This window comes from Mus pahari, chromosome 22 (genome assembly GCF_900095145.1).
Source record: "Mus pahari chromosome 22, PAHARI_EIJ_v1.1, whole genome shotgun sequence".
Classification (NCBI taxonomy): domain Eukaryota; kingdom Metazoa; phylum Chordata; class Mammalia; order Rodentia; family Muridae; genus Mus; species Mus pahari.
Window position 1 is genome coordinate 2,198,294 of NC_034611.1, and position 18,102 is coordinate 2,216,395.

An 18,102-nucleotide genomic window follows, 5' to 3' on the forward strand; every position below is an offset into this window, starting at 1 on the left:
AAAACTAATTTCTATACATTAGAGAAGAAATTGGTTAGAAAATATTTGTCTTAGAAAAGAGAAATCACACATAGTATCTGGACTCACCTCCATGTGGTATATTACCTTACAGCATCCCATAGAACTAGGCACTTAAGTGTAATTTACCCTTTTAAAGGCTATTTGGTTGTTGCTGGCTAAAATAACGTAATGGGTCACACAGATGCAGTACAGAAAAATGCTCAACCCCATTTAGTCAACAAATATTTATTGAACACTTGGCTCTAGGCAAGTGTCACAGTGTAATAATGGGTATCTCTCACGGTCTCCCGACCTTATCTTATAGGACAAAGGAACATCAAAATGGGTTTAAAATTATGACTGCATTAGTTTTGTGATGCTTTGAGTAGAATCCTCAACAAAGTTAGTACAATGAGGACACATTGTTACTAAGAGCTTAGAAAAGATATTAATATACACAGGGTCAGGGAGGTTCTGTGAAGAACCTTCTGGGTCTGGAGGCTTGGTGGACAGGAGGTAAAGAGGTAGGGCTGAGACTGGGATCCTATCAATACCTGGCACCCTTGTTATTTTCACACTAGATGATGTAATCTGCAATGGTAATAAAAGACTTTCTCTTTTGGCTATGTCTATTATTTTCTAACTGCAAACAAACTAATATTTTCTGACTACAAACATCACTTGATACTTTATTTCTGAAAATTCCAGACGGATTCCTGATGATACCGATGTTAGCATGGGTATTAGATTACAGTGACTTTGGAGACCCATTTGACAGTGTTCACTCAAGAGATGCTCATCACGGTGCTTATGTACACGACATCACATGCTATGTACCGTGTCTTCCTCTTTATGTTATGACACAGCTATGCATTAATATCCAAAGATTTTTATATAGGGCTGTTATAAAGCTTAAAATACACTATAGACAGCTGTTGCATAGATTTAGACATTTAAAAAAAGTCTGTATTTATTTATTTGTCTATATATGTATATCATGTGCAAACTGTGATGTACACATGGAGGTGCAAAGGCCAACTTTTGGGAGTTAGTTCTCTCTTTTTGTCACATGGGTTCTGACAATCAAACTAAAATTCTCACGCTTTAAAGATGGCAAGCATCTGTACCCACTAAGCCATTTTACTTGCCCTTGATCTATTTCTGATCAAAACATATTCTGACATATAACAACGCTCTACCGGAAAATGATGATAGCTATTGTCTTACTGCACCACACTGTAGCTCATATTAAAGCAGGGCAATGTTTCACAGTGAAACTGGTGTTTGGTTTGGGGATTAGTTAGATTAAATGGAGGGCCATGTTTGGGCAAACCAGAGAACACTGAACTATGAACGTGCTGCTGTTTGCTCATTGGCTTTGAGACAGAGCCTTGGTGACCATGAAATTCTTGATCTTCTGCCTCAGTCTCCCCTGGAAGAGTCTTGATTCTCCAGTAACTTGCACCAAAATTATCATGAGCTTGAGGAAACTTATCGTAAGTGTAAGGTAACCAGGCAAACATTCAGTCTTTTAGTAACAGCTTTACCAGCTGGCTGTCCTGTTCACTTTCTCTCCAGTTTATTTCTCACTTACATAACATTGGGCTTAGGAAAAAAATACCCACATTGTGGTGTGTGTGTGTGTGTGTGAGAGAGAGAGAGAGAGAGAGAGAGAGAGAGAGAGAGAGAGAGAGAGAGACATGCTTTTAACCCTCTTCTTTCATTTACAGCTTTTGGGAGAAATATGTGATCCAAACAGAGATGTAGGCTATTCTTGCCTCAGATTTGCGTTACACAGAAGTGGTGATTTCTTGCCATCCAGATTCTTTTACATAGTGTTTTCCAGTTCCTGTTGCTGACCAATTTCTCTGGAGGTGGAGGTAAGTCAAATCTACAGACAACCTAAGGTCAGACCTCACCTCCATGAACTTGGAGTTGTGTCCTAAGCAAAGTTAGTTTGTTGATCACAAGGAAGATAGAATGAGAGAAGAACCAAGATGCACACAGAGCCAAATTGAGTGTCTAGGAATGAATGGAGCCCACAGAGGCCATCAATAACATCTTTATTAGCAGGAAACATTGTAATACCTCACACCTGCAGGGTGGGCAAGTTTACAAGCTTACTCACATGTGGTTCTCACAACAACCTTGAATCCCAAAGAGCAGCTTGCTTGCATTGGTCTGCAGTGTATGGTTCATATATTTCATCTGTACAGCCCACTGGGGAGCAGCTAGATTTTGAGATATAGGGCATCATGGTCTACGTGCTGTGAAGCCATAACTCTGCAGATTCCCCAAACAGACATAAAGCTCCCACCAGCTGGTAGTGTGCATATTTAGGCCAGATAGTTGTGCTAAAAATTTCAAATATTTTTCTCTCAGAGTTTTTACAGTAAGCTGTACTTTCCCTATTTCTTTCTTTATTTCTTTAGTAGCAGGCTTCCTCTTACCATTATAGCCAGAATGAAAGTGTGTGTGTAAGTGTGTATATGTGTGTGTGTGTGTGTGTGTGTGTGAGAGAGAGAGAGAGAGACAGAGAGAGACAGAGACAGAGAGACAGAGAGACAGAGACAGAGACAGAGACACAGAGAAAGAGATGTAGGTTTTTTCTTGAGACACAGAGAGACAGAGACACAGAGACACAGTGACACAGTGACACACAGAGAGACTGTCCATGAATATGTTCTTGAAGCTCTTCTGCTTTTCTTTACCATTATTTGGTTGTTCCTTCAGGGCAACCATAACCATCTAAATTCATTTTTCTGGCTTCTTTATTTACTGTCACACTGACTTGAATAGAAGTCAGGAGACTCATACTTATTCACTCCCTTAGTTTGCCAGCATAGAGTATGCTAAGGCACGTTTGAGGCATTGAACACATAACTTTAAAGGACTTTACTCAGTCATACCTTTGATTAAAATGGTTATCGCTTTTAATTAGTTGCCTACATGATATAACATGTTCTATCTTTGCCACTGTGCAAATGAACAATCGGAAGCTGCAGGTGTTGTTTCACTCAAGGCTGTGGCCAGGACTTCAGCCGGGTTTCTTTGCCTCATTCACATCTACTCCTTCTGCTACCCATTGAGTAAACACAAGGGTCACATTTGCAACATTCACACTTTTGTGATGTGTATAGTAAGCCAGCACAATAAGGCATGATGTTGGTGAGGTCAGGCATGTTGAAGGTATCTGTGAGCATTTTTTTTTTGTTATATTTTTTAAAGAACCAAAATTAAAATGAGTTTTAGTCTGATAGGAGCATGAATTGCTCTGGATAACAAAGGGAAATGGGTAAGTTAAGACATCGGTGGGCCAATGGACTGAGCTAAGTCTATTTATCATTGTTTCCCAAATCTTTATTTTCAGAAAGAATAATCCTTGAGAGCATAGATTTCTATGAGGAGACAGATTTATAGACTAAAGTAGTGTCCTCAAAATCTACCCTCGGTCTCTGTGTGCAGCCAAACTCTACACGGTGACACTTTCCCAGAGAGGATACAAATGTGAACCGCGGCTTCTTTCTTAAGGTTGACTGGCTTCAAAGGGAATACCTAGAAAAAATTGTGGCCACAGTGGAAGGATTCTTGCCCTTGTTAATGGAGGACAGATGTTTTAGTTTGTTTATTATAGAAGAAAATATCAAATATAAATACTTTAAGGAAAGATTATATTATTATTAATTATTATTATTATTATTATTAATTGACCATGGTTTCAAAGGAGCATGTCATGGTAGCATGTGTGAAGTACTTGAGCAGCACTATATCACTGTGGCAGGAGCATATAGCATCGGCTATTTTGCACTTCTTGGCAGACAGGAATCATGAAGTGGATATACAGAAAGAGGGACAGGCCCATTATGACCCATTTCCTCCTGCTACGCTCCACCTCCTACCTTTCCCCAGCTCCCAACAATACCATCCTATCAGGAATCCATCCATGAATTCACTGGCCTCAGGACTGAATCGCCTCTGGATATATTTTCACAAATACCCTCAGCGGTGCGTGTCATTAATCTAGACATGATTTCCTGATCCAGACAAGTCCACCATCATGATTAGCCATCACAGCAACTACCTACAATCACCTTTCTACCCCGGTGTGTTGCTTGTTGTTGAGACATATTTTTCCACTTTGCTATTATGAATTGTTCAGTTTCTGGTCATAATATTGATGCTGATGAATGGCATGTATGACTCTGATCTGCTCCTCCGCATGATGACCATTATACTAACCGATACTGGTCATCTTCACAGCTACCACATGCTGCAAGGATACTCATACTGTGGAGAAAACTGAGCTACACGTATGTGGCTGGCACTTAAACTGAGGAAGTCTGGTATCAGTGGCCAGGAGCAGAGTCACTGCAGCATGCTATCTGTCACCCAGTTCTCTGAAGTCTGTATTCTGATTGGCACCTTTTCCCTGGAGAGCTAATGGCCTACTTAACTGGGCTCAGAACTTTCAATGTTTCTCTAGACCAGTTCCTTACCCCCTCCCATGCTTCTGCCCCAGCTCCAAGAAGGAGGGCGGTCTTTTCCATCTTGATATTCCTAGAACTGTCGTAGCTAACAAATGTAGGTAGCAGGTGTTTGGAGAAAACTTGTTCAATGAGCCAATGAGTTTTCAGAACTAATTGCCATTCCGTTCACTTTGTTAATTATATAGCAAAGCCCCACAAGTCATTTCCAAATGTTATGTTTTAATTAGTAGTTCATTTGGCTTAATCCTCAGAGAAGGAGATTGTCTATAGAGGGAGGAAATATACAAAGGAAGGGCAATATTGATTAAAATTTTTGAATTGGAAAAACCTTTGATGGAAGTACAATTATATACCTATCTCAATCTTCATCAACAGAAGTTTTACTTAATTAAATTGTCTCTCTGTGTGTTCCTAGGTACTTATTCTTCCCAACTAGAATTGTGCCTTCTAATGACCATGAACAGTTTTCATGTTTTGGTGACATTTAATAGCTTAAATCAGACTAGATTTTGTAGACTGTGTGTCTGGTCAGTGAGGGAACAGGACACTTGCAGTAACCTGTAAGTTAAAGGGTGAGTTAAAGGCTCTCTATTTGCTTATGTCAGTTGTGGGACTCTGGAGAAACCTCCTTTTCCTCCTTTTGGCCTTTGCTCACTTTTCTGCACTTCTTCTAACAGAATTTGATCACCCCACCCTTCTGTTTCAATTCTTTCACCTTACCACTGCTGGGTAGACAAGGGTGCTCCCACATGACTTTAACCCCCTGACCCCCTGTTGACCGAATTCATTCACCCAGTTGCAGTCTGGTTATGTTGAACTGCTGTTTTTCTGGAACATACCATTCTCTTGTGTCCTTGGTCTTACATGTGCCCACATGTGTATTACATGTTTGAGTCAGGGTCTTAGTTGTAGGAATCAAAATGAGCTGGGCATGGTGACCCACACCATTGATCCTAGCATTTGGGACACAGAGGTAGGTGGATCTCTGTGAGTTCATGGTCATCCAGGTCTACATAGTGAATTCCAGGTCAGTCAAGCTTATACCATGAACTGTCTTAAACCAAACAAACAAGGAATCAAGCAAACGCCCTCTCAGAACCCTGGTTCTCATTTGCATTCCTTTCAGCATGAGGCCATCTGGCACACCAGAATGATCTGGGAGAAACTCAGTCCTTATATCACTTTCTGCAGGTTTTCAGAATTTGTTCCTCTGTCTTTCAGACCTGTGAGCTCACAGGGTTATAGAGGAATGAGAGGAGTAAGATGTCTGCACTGGGCAGTACTACATAAGCTCACATGTTTCCGGGAGCTCCCTGTGCCTCTCAGTTCTCACAGACATGTGCTACAAGTCTTATGGCAATTTTATAAATGTAATGAGATGATGTGACTCCTTGAGAAGAGAATAGCTCTTAAGTACCTGCAATCGTTGTTATGGAACTGGGGCTGTTAAGGCATTAGAAAAGTTTGAGGAAACTCTGGTGAGATGCTATAGGAATGAAACAAGACATGAGGATCTGAAGCATGTCTGGAGTTATATAATTGAAGTGACCTAAAGAACAATCTAGAACATAATTTGCTGTGACCATGAAATTGGCTAGCTTGCGGTAACGGTAGTCCTGGTCAGTAGTATCTATACTTTCTTTCCTTATACCAATGTTGATATATCTATGACGCCATTGGTTGGTATATATCACCCCTACACTGAAAATGAACAGGCTTCTGTCTTCTTTTCTTTCATGTATTGAGACAATGAATTCAGAATTATGGTGCTACAAGCAAGCAAGACCCTTAAAGTTGCATGGCTTTTCAAAACTGGTTGATGAATGTAAAGAGAGTTAGGCACAAATTTTCTTACTGAGACTAGTTTTCAGAGAAAACTCTCTTGGTTTCTCTATAGCATTCATCAAAACAAAACAAAACAAAAAAAAACAAACAAAAAAAAAACCAAAGAAACACTTGATGAACAAAAATAAAGAAGAAAGAGACTAACATTTCTACCAACTAGGTCATTACTACTTACCCTGGGCCAGAACTTCTACCTTAAAGTGCAGCTCATAATGGGTGGCAAAGAATAATGGTCTTATTATGGGTATCAAGCACAGCCTTTAACAGTAGTAGCAGCAGTAGCAGTAATGGTGGTGGTAACAGTGGCAACAGTGGTGATAGAAGCAATGGCAGCAATGGCAGCAATGGCTACAGTGGTGATGGCGGCGGCAGCGGCGGCAGCAGCAGCAGCAGCAGCAGCAGCAGCAGCAGCAGCAGCAGCAGTAGGCATATGGCTAAGAGTAGGACTGAATTCATAAAAGAACTGAGGTCAGGCTTCAAAGTAGCTATCAGATGTAAAAACTTTCAGATCTTTCCATCTTTGTCATCGCAATAAGATGCACACATAGGATTGATAGAAAGGAGAATGTCTACAATCACACTCCCAAACACACAAATAACCATACAAACTTCTTCCAAGTAGATTAAAAAGTAAAATGAGCATGTGTTCTTGTACTTGGTACACTGCAGCATATATTTAATTAAATCCAATAAGATATAAACCAAATGGAAGAATGAACACAGAGACACTGTGTAAAGAAACAAAGATCATTCTCGGTGTATATGACTGTGTAGACTAGAGACAGCATCCTGTGCTTTTCTCAGCCTGACAACTGTATGGTTAGGAACCACTGCTATCAAGAATTAACACAGCACGTCTATGCACTGCAGGATTATTTGTCATCTCAAAGCTCATGCAAATGGCATTATTTGCCCTATAGGACAGAAATCACTATGTTGCTTACTGGAATGTATTCAGCTCTGTGGAAGAACCTAACAGCTGTTTAATACCAAATAACAACACTACACAACAATTGAGGAGAAGTAAAATTCTGAAACCAATTAAAACTACAGGGATGAATTAGGTAGGAGGAATGTAATTATCCAAATTGAGATCTGGGAAGGCTAACAGGACTAATAATAAACTCATCTTTTACAGAGATTTAATAAGGAAATCAGTTACTTAATTTTTCCTTTAAATGTTGTTATCCCCACCCCCAGTAAAGGCTGGAGAGTGGTTTAAATGATTCCACCTTTGTTTCAGCAAATACGTGATATGGAAAATGATGCTGGCCTTTAGTCTATTCCAAAGCTGCCATTGAATCTGCCTAAGAAATGTGCTTTGGTCTCCTATATGCTCCTTTGGACGCCTTATCTGATGAGTCCAGATGAGGAGCGTCCTCCCTGGAGGTCTCAGTGGCTCTGATGGAACTTCTCTTTATCCCGGCTCTTAATATACTATATTATAGCGAAGGGAATGTTCAGTTGTCCTTACCAGGCTTGAATGCAGGAACCATGTCCTCTATTTTATAAAGCTGGCAATTAAATTGATATAGTTGGAAATCAACAAATGGTCCAAAAATGGAGCAATTGCAAGAAATGAAGATACCTACAATATCTACAAAAATAAGTCATTTTAATATCTGACCTTTAAAATAATCTAAAAACCCCAAATACTGTCAGAGTCATACTCACTCTCTCTAAAAGGGTGGCCTTAAACCATTCAGGAGACATCAGCAAGTTTGTTCTAGTCTTTCATTCACAAAAACAGAAAAATGGGACACCATGATCGATAGATATCTTAAGTATACAGTGACCCAGTGTGCTGTGTAACAATACTATTTCATGGGATGGGATCTTTTTGAAGCAAAAGACTCCAGAAGTACTTGGTGTTGGTTATATCTCCTCAAAGTCTCAACAGAGACTCAGTTTGCTCTGTTTCCCCAGGGGGAGGCAAATGAGTACAGATCTCAGATTTCACATCATGATATTCTCCTTTCATGGTCTAAGCTGCTGATAAACCATTTTCTATAAGAAATGGAGCAGATGTAACACAAGGAAGTCCTCATAAAGAGCTGCTGGCAGCAACTGAAGTGGGAATCAAAGTTGCCCTCTTTTAAGAAGGCTTGGAACCTGCAAGCTTTACCTCAAATAGTATTCTCTCTGACAGTAACCTCTCAGCAGTCATTGCTATTATCAGAAAGTGTGAAAGAAGAAGCATCACTCCACATATGGCCACTTTTGGAAGCAGATGTGAAATTCTACTAACTATAACAAGAAACACAACTGCAGCCAACCACCTTCTTGCCTCTGGTGAATTTGAGGGTAAAAGGACATCTACAGAAAGGTAGTAGGAACTGGGCTCGCAGGCCCAGTACCTAGGAGGCTGAAGGGCGAAGACTGCCGCAAGTTTCAGGCCAGTCTGGATTATAGAATGAGATCTTGTATCATAAAAACAAAAGAGCTTATAGGAACTGTGTTATTGGCAAAGGTATTTATTCAATATCAACAGATGAATTAGTAATTGAATCTTGTATGGTGCTTTAGGCAATATCCATATTTTCTCAACTATAGAGGTTTTGGGAGCAAGGGCTTTCTTTTATTTCTTTTTTCTCCCCATTCTTTTATCCCCCCCCCCCCCATTCTGGAACTCACTATGTTGCTCAGGTTGATCCTGAACTCATGTAAATCCTTCTGCAATAGCCTGCTGTGACTGGTACTTTTAAAACTAAAGATACTGGGGCTTTGGGTGAAGAATAAGCAAGCTACCCTGAGAATGTTTAATTATATTAAATTCAACCTTATTCAATAACTAAGGTTTTGGCCAAGAATCATAATGTTCTACAGTTAGAGGCTGAACTCAGTCAATATTCATGACTAAAACGTAGAAATAAGTAAAACGTAGAAATACCATGTTATATTTTCCATAGAATAAATCAAATTGCTTTTAAAGAAGAATAATTATATTCCAGTGACATCGTGTTTCTTCAGTCCAGGAGCCTTCTGTCCATGAAGACATTTTAAAACACAAATCAAATGCTGCGGTAGTTTGAATGAGCATATATATTCGAGTATTGATTGGATCCAGTGGATGGGATGGTTTGGGAAGGATTAGGAGGTGTGGCCTTGTTGGAGGAGGTGTGTCAATGGGGCTGAGTTCTGAGGTTTCAAAGGCCCAGCCATTTCCAGTTAGTTCTCTCACTGCCTCCTACTTGCAGATTAAGATTGGAGCTCTCAGCTGTCCCTGCCACCATGACTTTGATCCCGATCAAGGACTTTAACTCTGATACCATAAGCCTCAAACTAAATGCCTACTTTTATAAGTTGTCTTGATTATGTCTCAAAGGTCATGCACATTTTTTTTTTTTTTGGGTCTGGTTTCCTATTTTTTTTTTTTTTTTATAGGCCATGGTGTATTTTTTCCAGTTTACATAAAGGCACTCAGGGAATTAATTTCATCAGTGTTTGAAGGTAAATTCCATTTTGAAGAGTTTTTGATATCCACATATGATAATAATGTTTTCATTCTGTTTTAAATTTTAATTTTGACATTATAATTAGAAATTTTCTTCCTTTCCTTTTCTCCTTTTAAACCCTCCCATATAGCTCTCTCCATTCTTCCTCAAATTCACGAATTCTGTTTTAAGGATAATAGTGTTTTATTAAAAGTACATTTTAATTAAGAAGGGTCCTCTATTCATATTTATCAGTGTTTTAGGCCAAGGTTGAGGAAGAAATGAATTTTCAATTTTCAATTGGTTTGTTCAAAAAAAAATGTTAGATTGGAATTTAGGAAAGTATTATCTTTCAGTACTTTACTCTAACTTGTTTAAAACAAGCATAATGTTGTGGATCCGAGGTCAGCTACATAGTTGAGAAGATGGAGACCATGGACCTCAACCTTGTGGTCCTCACACAGGGCAGAGCTTTATTGTCTGCGCTTGTATTTGAGCCCTGTAAGTAACACTTTCATTGAGTCACTTTATACATCTGAAGATGAAGCTCTGTGGGCAGAGATGCTCCTAGAAAAGTCCTCTTCAAGATCTAGAAGAGGAAGAGGGCACTGGGGTGGGGATACATGCATTCAACCCTAGCATTCAGGAGACAGAGGAAGACAGAACTCTGAATTCCAGGCCAGCTTAACCTATATAACGAGCTCCAGAAGAGCCAGAGCTACAGGACAGCTCTGACCTAATCAATGAATTAATTCACGGATGGACTGATACTTAAACAGACTTTGGGGGGTAGTAGAAACTATGCGGCATGGGAGTTAGGGGATACAAGATGTAAGGAGCATGTTTTAGAAGAGCATATATTGTCTTGGTGCCTTCCTCTTCCTCTTTATGACAAGATGAGCAGTATATACTCCTCCACCACCATCTTCCCACTTAGTTCTGACCCAAAGCAATGGATCTACCTGTCCTCAGACTGAAACTGTAAACCAACCAATGTCTTTCTTCCTTATAAGTTGTTTCTCTCAGGTATACATCATAGCGATGAAAAACTGACCACAATAATTCTTTTTTCTTATTTGTCTCTTCCCTGAGGCACCGCCTTGTCATCTAGGAACGTGACTACTGTGTGCTGACTCTTCCTAAATGACCAGTCCACATCAGAATCTGTCCTTCTGCACACACCTAGAGGAACTTGCAATTAGTGTCATCCTGCAGGTGCCCTCTACCACCACAGGAAGCCATAGTGCAAAAATCAGTGCCTGGTGAACCAAGGAAGTAGAAAAGCTATGCTAGTGTATTAGTGTTGGGAGGGTTGAGGTAAGGAGGACGAGTCAGGAAGGGAGAGCTTGCCTGCGTTCTTCTGCTGATAAGACACCTATTAATTTTTGGCTATCACAATTCCTGAGTTGAGGTTGGAGGTCTTAATGTTAGTTATTTGAGAGCGTTCAGATGAAGAATAGTGGGTACAGGAAAAGTTCACTTTCACCTGCACTGAAATAGACAATTCTCTGAGGAAGGCATTTTCTCAGAGCCTTGGTAGCTTCCACAGGAAAAAATAATAATAAAAATACACTGAGAACTTGCCTTCAAAGAAGCTGGAGATCCATCGGGCATCAGGATTTTCAGGCTTGGGTCGCTAAAGAATTACAAGCTGACTTTTCATTTTGAAATCTTTGAGACAGAGATATGTGGTAAAAGTCTTTCTTTGTAGACTAGTCTTAGATGTAGTGAAAGACTTCCCAAGGCTAGCACTAATCTAACTAGAGCCTGCAAGTTTTTAAGCCTGGGGCTATATTTTTAAAAAGCTGATAAAAATGCTAAGGCTCAAAGTTGTGTCTCACAATCAAGGGCAAGTACATCACTGTTATGTCTCTCCCAGCCCTGACCCAAAATAAAAATATCCAGATGAAATAACTTTAAAACGAAAGCTTATTTAGATTGTGTGTATTAAGTTGGGAACAGATATGAAGAAAAAGGAGACAACATTGTAGAGGACAGGTAGTTTGAGAAAAATAATCTAAAACATGGTTAGACACAAGTCAAAGTTTTGATCACTGAAGTGTATTTAACTATGAAAGGTAATGGGAGTCCCCTTAGCCATTTTCTACATTCTCTTTCCCATCTTTCAAAAACTCATTTATTATCTACAGGGCAAGCCATAATGGCATAAAAACATCCCTTGGGAGCTGGCATGTATTCCCAGCAGTTAGCATCTTTATAATCCGGTTGGCACCTTGTTACCACAGGTAAGGTGGATAATTGGTTTCACTGTACTAAGCTGTGTCAGCATGGGTTATCCTAGATGAGAAAACGCTCTCGGCCTGGCAGGTGTGAGATGTCGAATCTCACAAACTCCATCCTGGTTTATTAAGCTACTCCTATTTCTATTTTTTAACTTGATCATCACATTACTGTGGTGATCAAGTTTAAAAACACAAGTGGAAGAATAAATTTATCAAGCTGATAGAAAGGTAGCAGAGAAGCTCACTGTCTCTGGGGTTGGAAGAGCAGCTTCAGTCTGAAGGGCTGCTGGGGCCTCCTCTGAGCTCAGGGCCTAGAGAGCAGCTTCAGTCTGAGGGGCTGCTGGGGGGCCTCGAGGGCTGGCTGCCTCCCGTGTGGTAATTAAGCTCCCCTTTTGATTATATTCTTGGCTGTAGGGCAATTGATTGGCAGCCATTCATTCATTAGTAAGCCACGGGAGGCAGAACTACTGGTTTCTGAGGTGACAAATGAGATGAAGTCTCATTTTTTACTTAATTCCTTTTACAGCTGTTCTTCTAAGACTGTATTGATAGTTTTTTTAAAAAAAAACTTTTAATGATACTTACAAAAACATCTATTCCTGTAAATACAAAAAAAAAAAAAAATCAATCTTTTTCAGAGATCTCAAATCTAGTATCACCCAAAGCAGGAAATGGCGAATGGGGGGAAGTAAATCTTAATATCATGCTATATATATCATATCATGTGCCAAATTATGCCATTATTAGTTACATAGACAAGCCATGAGATGCACATAGTATTATTATTTACAGTTTATTTTTCTTAGCCCTAATGGACTATTGGATTGACCAAACCCAAACAAATAAATTTAAAAAAACAAAAAACAAACAAAAGTATCTAGCAAGGTCTTTGCTTTGAAATTTGGTTAGAAAATAACTCTCTATACACCAATGTGTTGACAACCCAAAGTTATCATGTAATTATTTATGCCAATCTAATATGAGAAATATTTCTGCTTGGCCTCCTTGTTTTATGGAAGAGAATAAAAATATTTTCCTGGTATTCATTACCAGGGGAATCTTTGAAGTATTCAGATTTAGTAGTAGTTTTTGGTAAGTAATGCATCTGACTAGATTGTATAGGCAAATCAATCTCCATCTTATGTCAATTAATGACCTGTACATTTGTAAGTTCTCCCCAAACAACACCAAAAAGCTGAAAACTGTAATTACTTTTACATTTGAAATGGTTCAGTTTTCTTGAACTGCCTTAAAAATCAGAAGAGCTATGTCAAATACCCCATTTCTTATATCTTTGTAAAGATACCAAATTGCTGCCTGTATGATTAACATTAGCCAGATGTTTGGTGCAATTACAAGCACAGCACACATATTTATATCTGTGTCCTTTTATACATCAAGCCATCTCTTTCATTTGCCCTCCTCTATTTGTAATGAAGACTGAGAAACACAGAAAAAAAATTAGATTTCAGATGTACCAAGCTACCCTGAATCAGGGTGAATTCAAACTCTGATTCTCACACGTGCTCCAAACAGGTGGCCACTTATGACAAGCAAACCTGAACAAATATTGCCTTCTGTAAATATTTCTCGGTGACATAAAAGATCATGGGTCATAAATGTGGCAGTTAACTATAAGACGTGCCAGATGGAGTCACAGAAGGGTGACATTATGGCCTCTTTATTCTGTAAGATGAGAGTTTCACATTTATCATGTGGTATCTCCTATATCATACATTATATTGCAGGGTAAAAGACAGCTTTTTGGCTTCATATGTATACAGCAACCATTTGGAAGCAAGGGCTTTTCTTTCATGCTCTTTGAGTTTACTGAAGGTAATTTAGTTTTCATGTGTCATTACAGAGCCCTGTGACAGACTCTCTGTTGTAGGGAACACACTAGAATTGTATTTCTGCTAGGGAGGAATGGGTATAGTGGGCTTTGGTTTATGTTCAGAGTCATCCTCTGAAAATTTCTAGCTTAAGTTTTTGATAATTCCCCTCAATGGAAACTTGCATGTAAGTTCTTTGTTTTTGGAAATGAAGCTGTGTGGCGAAGACACTAGTAGTTTAAAGGTAAATGTATCCATATCAGTATGAGCAGGCCCTTTGTGCTACACCTAGATTAGGTCATGCATTCTATTTTCCTTTACACAAATCCAGGTTGGTTTAAAAATTTCTTAGTATTCCATAACAATACATAACTTTCAATAGAAATCTCCAAGTAGTCATAGAAAACATTATTCCTTTAATGGGTTATTTGGTGAAGGTGTTGCCATCGCTGACTAATTTAATGATTGAAATTCCTAGCTTTTAACTACCTTTTCCTTACACATCTGCCTTCTGGGTCACTCCTGAAGATTTACAGGGAAAGGGGAGCAGAAAGTTCATAAATGTATGGAGTCACTGTCGTCTGTTCATAAATGTATGGAGTCACTGTCTGTTTCATGCTCCCACTTACACTTCCTCAGAAGAACTGTGATCTGTACATGTTCTCTCCTGCCTTTATAATAAAGCCTAAATTTTCCTTCTCTCCTCACAACCTTGACCATGCATTGACCCCACATCTCAAAAATCTGTACCTATATATATCAGTCTGCATCACTTTTGCTGAATGTACTCATTAACTTGTGGCAAGTGGCTTGTCATCAATTACATTCTACCTAGGGACCTGATTTCCCAAACTCAAAACCTAAGATAAGATTTTTTTCCCCAATGATTCTATCTTTATTTGACCTCCAGTAACACCTGGAGCAGACAGACCTTCTGCTTTCAAACATTCCCTGTCTAGGGTTTTGGCTCCCAATACTTTGCAGACACCATCGGGGTTTTACATAGTTGGGATTTCCCAGTTTGCTTGACTTCTGTCTCTCACTGAGGCCTTCACTGTTTACCTGTCTACTTGCTTTTCCTGCTTTGTTGGCCAACAGAGAAACTAAGGAACAGATTCTTTAGGACTCATATATTCATATGTAAATCATCACACCCCTACTCTGCAAACAACATCCCAGTCTTTTTAGAAAGCCATCCCACCTTTGAGTCAGGAAAACCTGGCGAGTGCAGCTTCCTATATTCATATACTTACAACAGCCTAAGTCTGACCACTTAGCCCTACAAGTTCCAGGCTACAGCAAACCATCAGCATCTCTCTTCTATAATGTCGTCATTGTCTTTAATTGGCTTTTTGATGAATTCAGTCCTTCCTGCATTGTACCCTTCCAAACTGAACAGCTTCCGAGTTTATGATTCATTGTTTGTCTTTTGTTTAGAATGCTCCCAAATCTGGGTCTGGAGAGATGATAGCTCTGCAGTAAGAACGTTTGCTGTTCCTCCAGAGACCCACGTTTAGTTCCCAGAAACTATGTCAGGAGGATCACAACCACCTGTAACCCCAGTTCTAGAGGATTCAATGGCCTTTTCTGGTCTCCATGGGTACTTATACTTATGTGGGGTGTGCACGTACACACACAGACACACACACACACACACACACACACACACACACACACACACACACACACACACACACACACACGCACACACACACACACACACACACACACACACACACACACACACACACACACCTGTTTGCAAATGACTGTCCTGAGTCTGTTCTAATCTATTCACTAAGCAGTGTGGTGTTGCTGCCCTGCTTAAGCTCATTCATTTAGTTACTTCTACTGTCTGTAAACAACACCCCCACTCACCCTTACACCCTGTATTAGTTCTGTTTCACTGTTGTGATATGATCCCTTATTCATGAGGTTTGAATAAGATGGCCTGCATATATTTGAATGCTCAGTTATCAGGAAGTGACACAACTTGAGAAGGATTAAGAGGGGTGTGTGTGTGTGTGTGTGTGTGTGTGTGTGTGTGTGTGTGTATGGAACCATTCCTAAGTGTGGTTCTGGAGCTAGAAGAATAACTACACATTTTCCTGCCTGTACATGCATATGGTTTCGGTTCTTTATTCTTTATAGATGTTCTAGCTACAATGGCATCACCAGACTCATGAAGCCTGAAACAGGAGCATTAGATGTCTGTTCTAAGTTCCTTTTGTACATCCCTTCACAAATCCAACTCTCTATTAGCATTTTTTTCCTTAACTCAGTGGTCACACTAGATAACTGATGAACGCATTCATGAATGTGGAATCTCTGTAATCATGGAAAAATATGAAAGAATATTTAAATTTGGCATGATCCTGGAAAACCCAGTACATTTTATTTACTCAACAAGTAAGAATGTCAAAAATTGTGTTGTCACTCTCAGGTTCTAGAGTACTGTTGTCTTGGTTTGAGGAGGGAAATGGGAAAATGTTATTCAGTTCTCTAGTAGTCTCTAAACATACATTTTAAGAGAGTTAATGAAAAAGAGAGAGTATTCAGTTTTCACTTGCTAGATCCCACAATCTGGATAATGTCATGCTAAAAAACAAAATAAAATCAAGTCAGGGTATTTCATTGGGTATGTGTGAGACGTCTTTCCAGTGTACACTTTAGATGGAAGCTGTGAGTGGGGTTATCAGCTGGCATGGTAGTGCTTTCCAGTCTTGGCTGCAAATCGGAAATTTGTATGTGTACATGTGCCAAGATCCTTCTACTACAGACCATCTGAGTAAGGGTCCTGCTGTCAGAAGTTTTTTAAAGTTACTCCTAGGCTCTGTACATTTATGGTAAGTATCACTGACAACATAGTTTGAGCTGAAGAGAAGAAAGAAAAATTACATTTACAAGCTAGGTAGAAAGCATCTCCAGCAAGGGACATCTGGTTTTTTACTTTGAGAGACCATCATCTTTTTGCTTTATTTTCTGGGCTAAGTCGCAAGTGTTTGGGGTGGTTCAAACAAGATAGACATAGATTTTGGGAAAGACTGATTGTAGAAATAGTTTTAAAATGTGAATTAAACTGAGCCATGCATGTTTGTTGAGAGTTGAATGGTTTTGTTAACTGAAGGGAGTGGTCACAGAAAGACTTCCTGGGAACAGCAAGCACAGGGCCTACCAGCGTTGCTTATTCACCCTGTTGTTTGTCAGTTCCCTGGCACAGGAACAGGCTAAGCTTTTCCAGCCTGCTTATTACCAGGCTAGAGCAAAAGGTCCAAGAGGAGAGGATGGCCCCTTCCTTGCTTGGCTTGATTGCTGCAGTCAATATGGGTGGATACACTAAGCATTCCAGGGGAAACTTCTCTCTTTTTCTGCTATAGTAGTACACACCCTCTGGGAATGGTAGAGGGTTATATGCTAAGTGCTCAGGGAGTGTTTGCAGCATCTATTGTCCTTAATGGGCTTTGGACATAGGCATACCTCACTTGAAGCCCTAAAAGAGAATTTCAACACCATTATGTGAGTCTTCCTTTTCTTTTTAACTCTCTACTAAAGAATGGTTCACTTTTATAGCTTCTCAAACAGGTATGTCCAGATGAAATAGAGCAAGATTTGTGAATAGGTTGGCTACTGGACTCTCTATTTCCCTGCCAATGGCTGATGGTTGCTTTCCAGCATAATCTATTTCCATGAAGGAGCAAGAAAAGTGAGGATACAGTGTAGTAGCAGGGGGTCATCCCATGAAGCTCTGCACAGGGCTCCTTTGGTTCTTTTAGAAGGCTAGATCTCCCCTGTCAGAAATTAGCTTGAATCTCACCTTGCCTCCTAGCAGTCTTTCAGGATACTCAGTCAAATATGAGGGAGGGGGTCTCTGGCTCCCATGAAAATCTTGGGAGGAGTTCTTTGGCTTTTCTTTCTTCCCCTACTCAGATCATTTATTCATGGGAATTCTCACATTCTGAACACATGTTAAAAGTAAACACTAACAGATTATGATTCTTGTCGATGGATACTTATGGAAAAAGAATGTATATGAACATTCTCAACCTGCTACCTTTTGGATATATATATATATATATATATATATATATATATATATATATATTTCAAGTGCAAGCAAACTTTCCTACTTGTAAATGAAGTCGAAGTCTAAAACAATGGCAATGTTGTCCCTGCCCTAAATCTCTGAAAAGATAGGACATTGTTTAATCCTTAACAGTTTGGGTATTGAGCCAGGCATGGTGGTGCATGCCTTTAATCCCAG

The 18,102-nt window shown here is 39.6% G+C and overlaps 1 protein-coding gene and 1 long non-coding RNA gene across 3 annotated transcripts in view; one reads left to right on the forward strand and one right to left on the reverse strand.

Annotated features, from left to right (window-relative positions):
* Kcnb2 (potassium voltage-gated channel subfamily B member 2) overlaps positions 1 to 18,102 on the reverse strand; it is a 419,439-nt gene that overhangs the window by 113,340 nt on the left and 287,997 nt on the right. The gene's annotated exons all lie outside the window — the stretch shown is intronic.
* Positions 1 to 18,102, forward strand: part of LOC115062939 — a 41,195-nt gene that overhangs the window by 15,677 nt on the left and 7,416 nt on the right. Inside the window, exons 3-4 of one of the 2 annotated variants that reach the window (XR_003842844.1) lie at positions 1,731 to 1,880; positions 11,917 to 12,012. This is a non-coding gene — a long non-coding RNA (uncharacterized LOC115062939). The remainder of the gene's footprint in view (positions 1 to 1,730; positions 1,881 to 11,916; positions 12,013 to 18,102) is intronic. The other variant, XR_003842845.1, reaches the window with a different exon arrangement.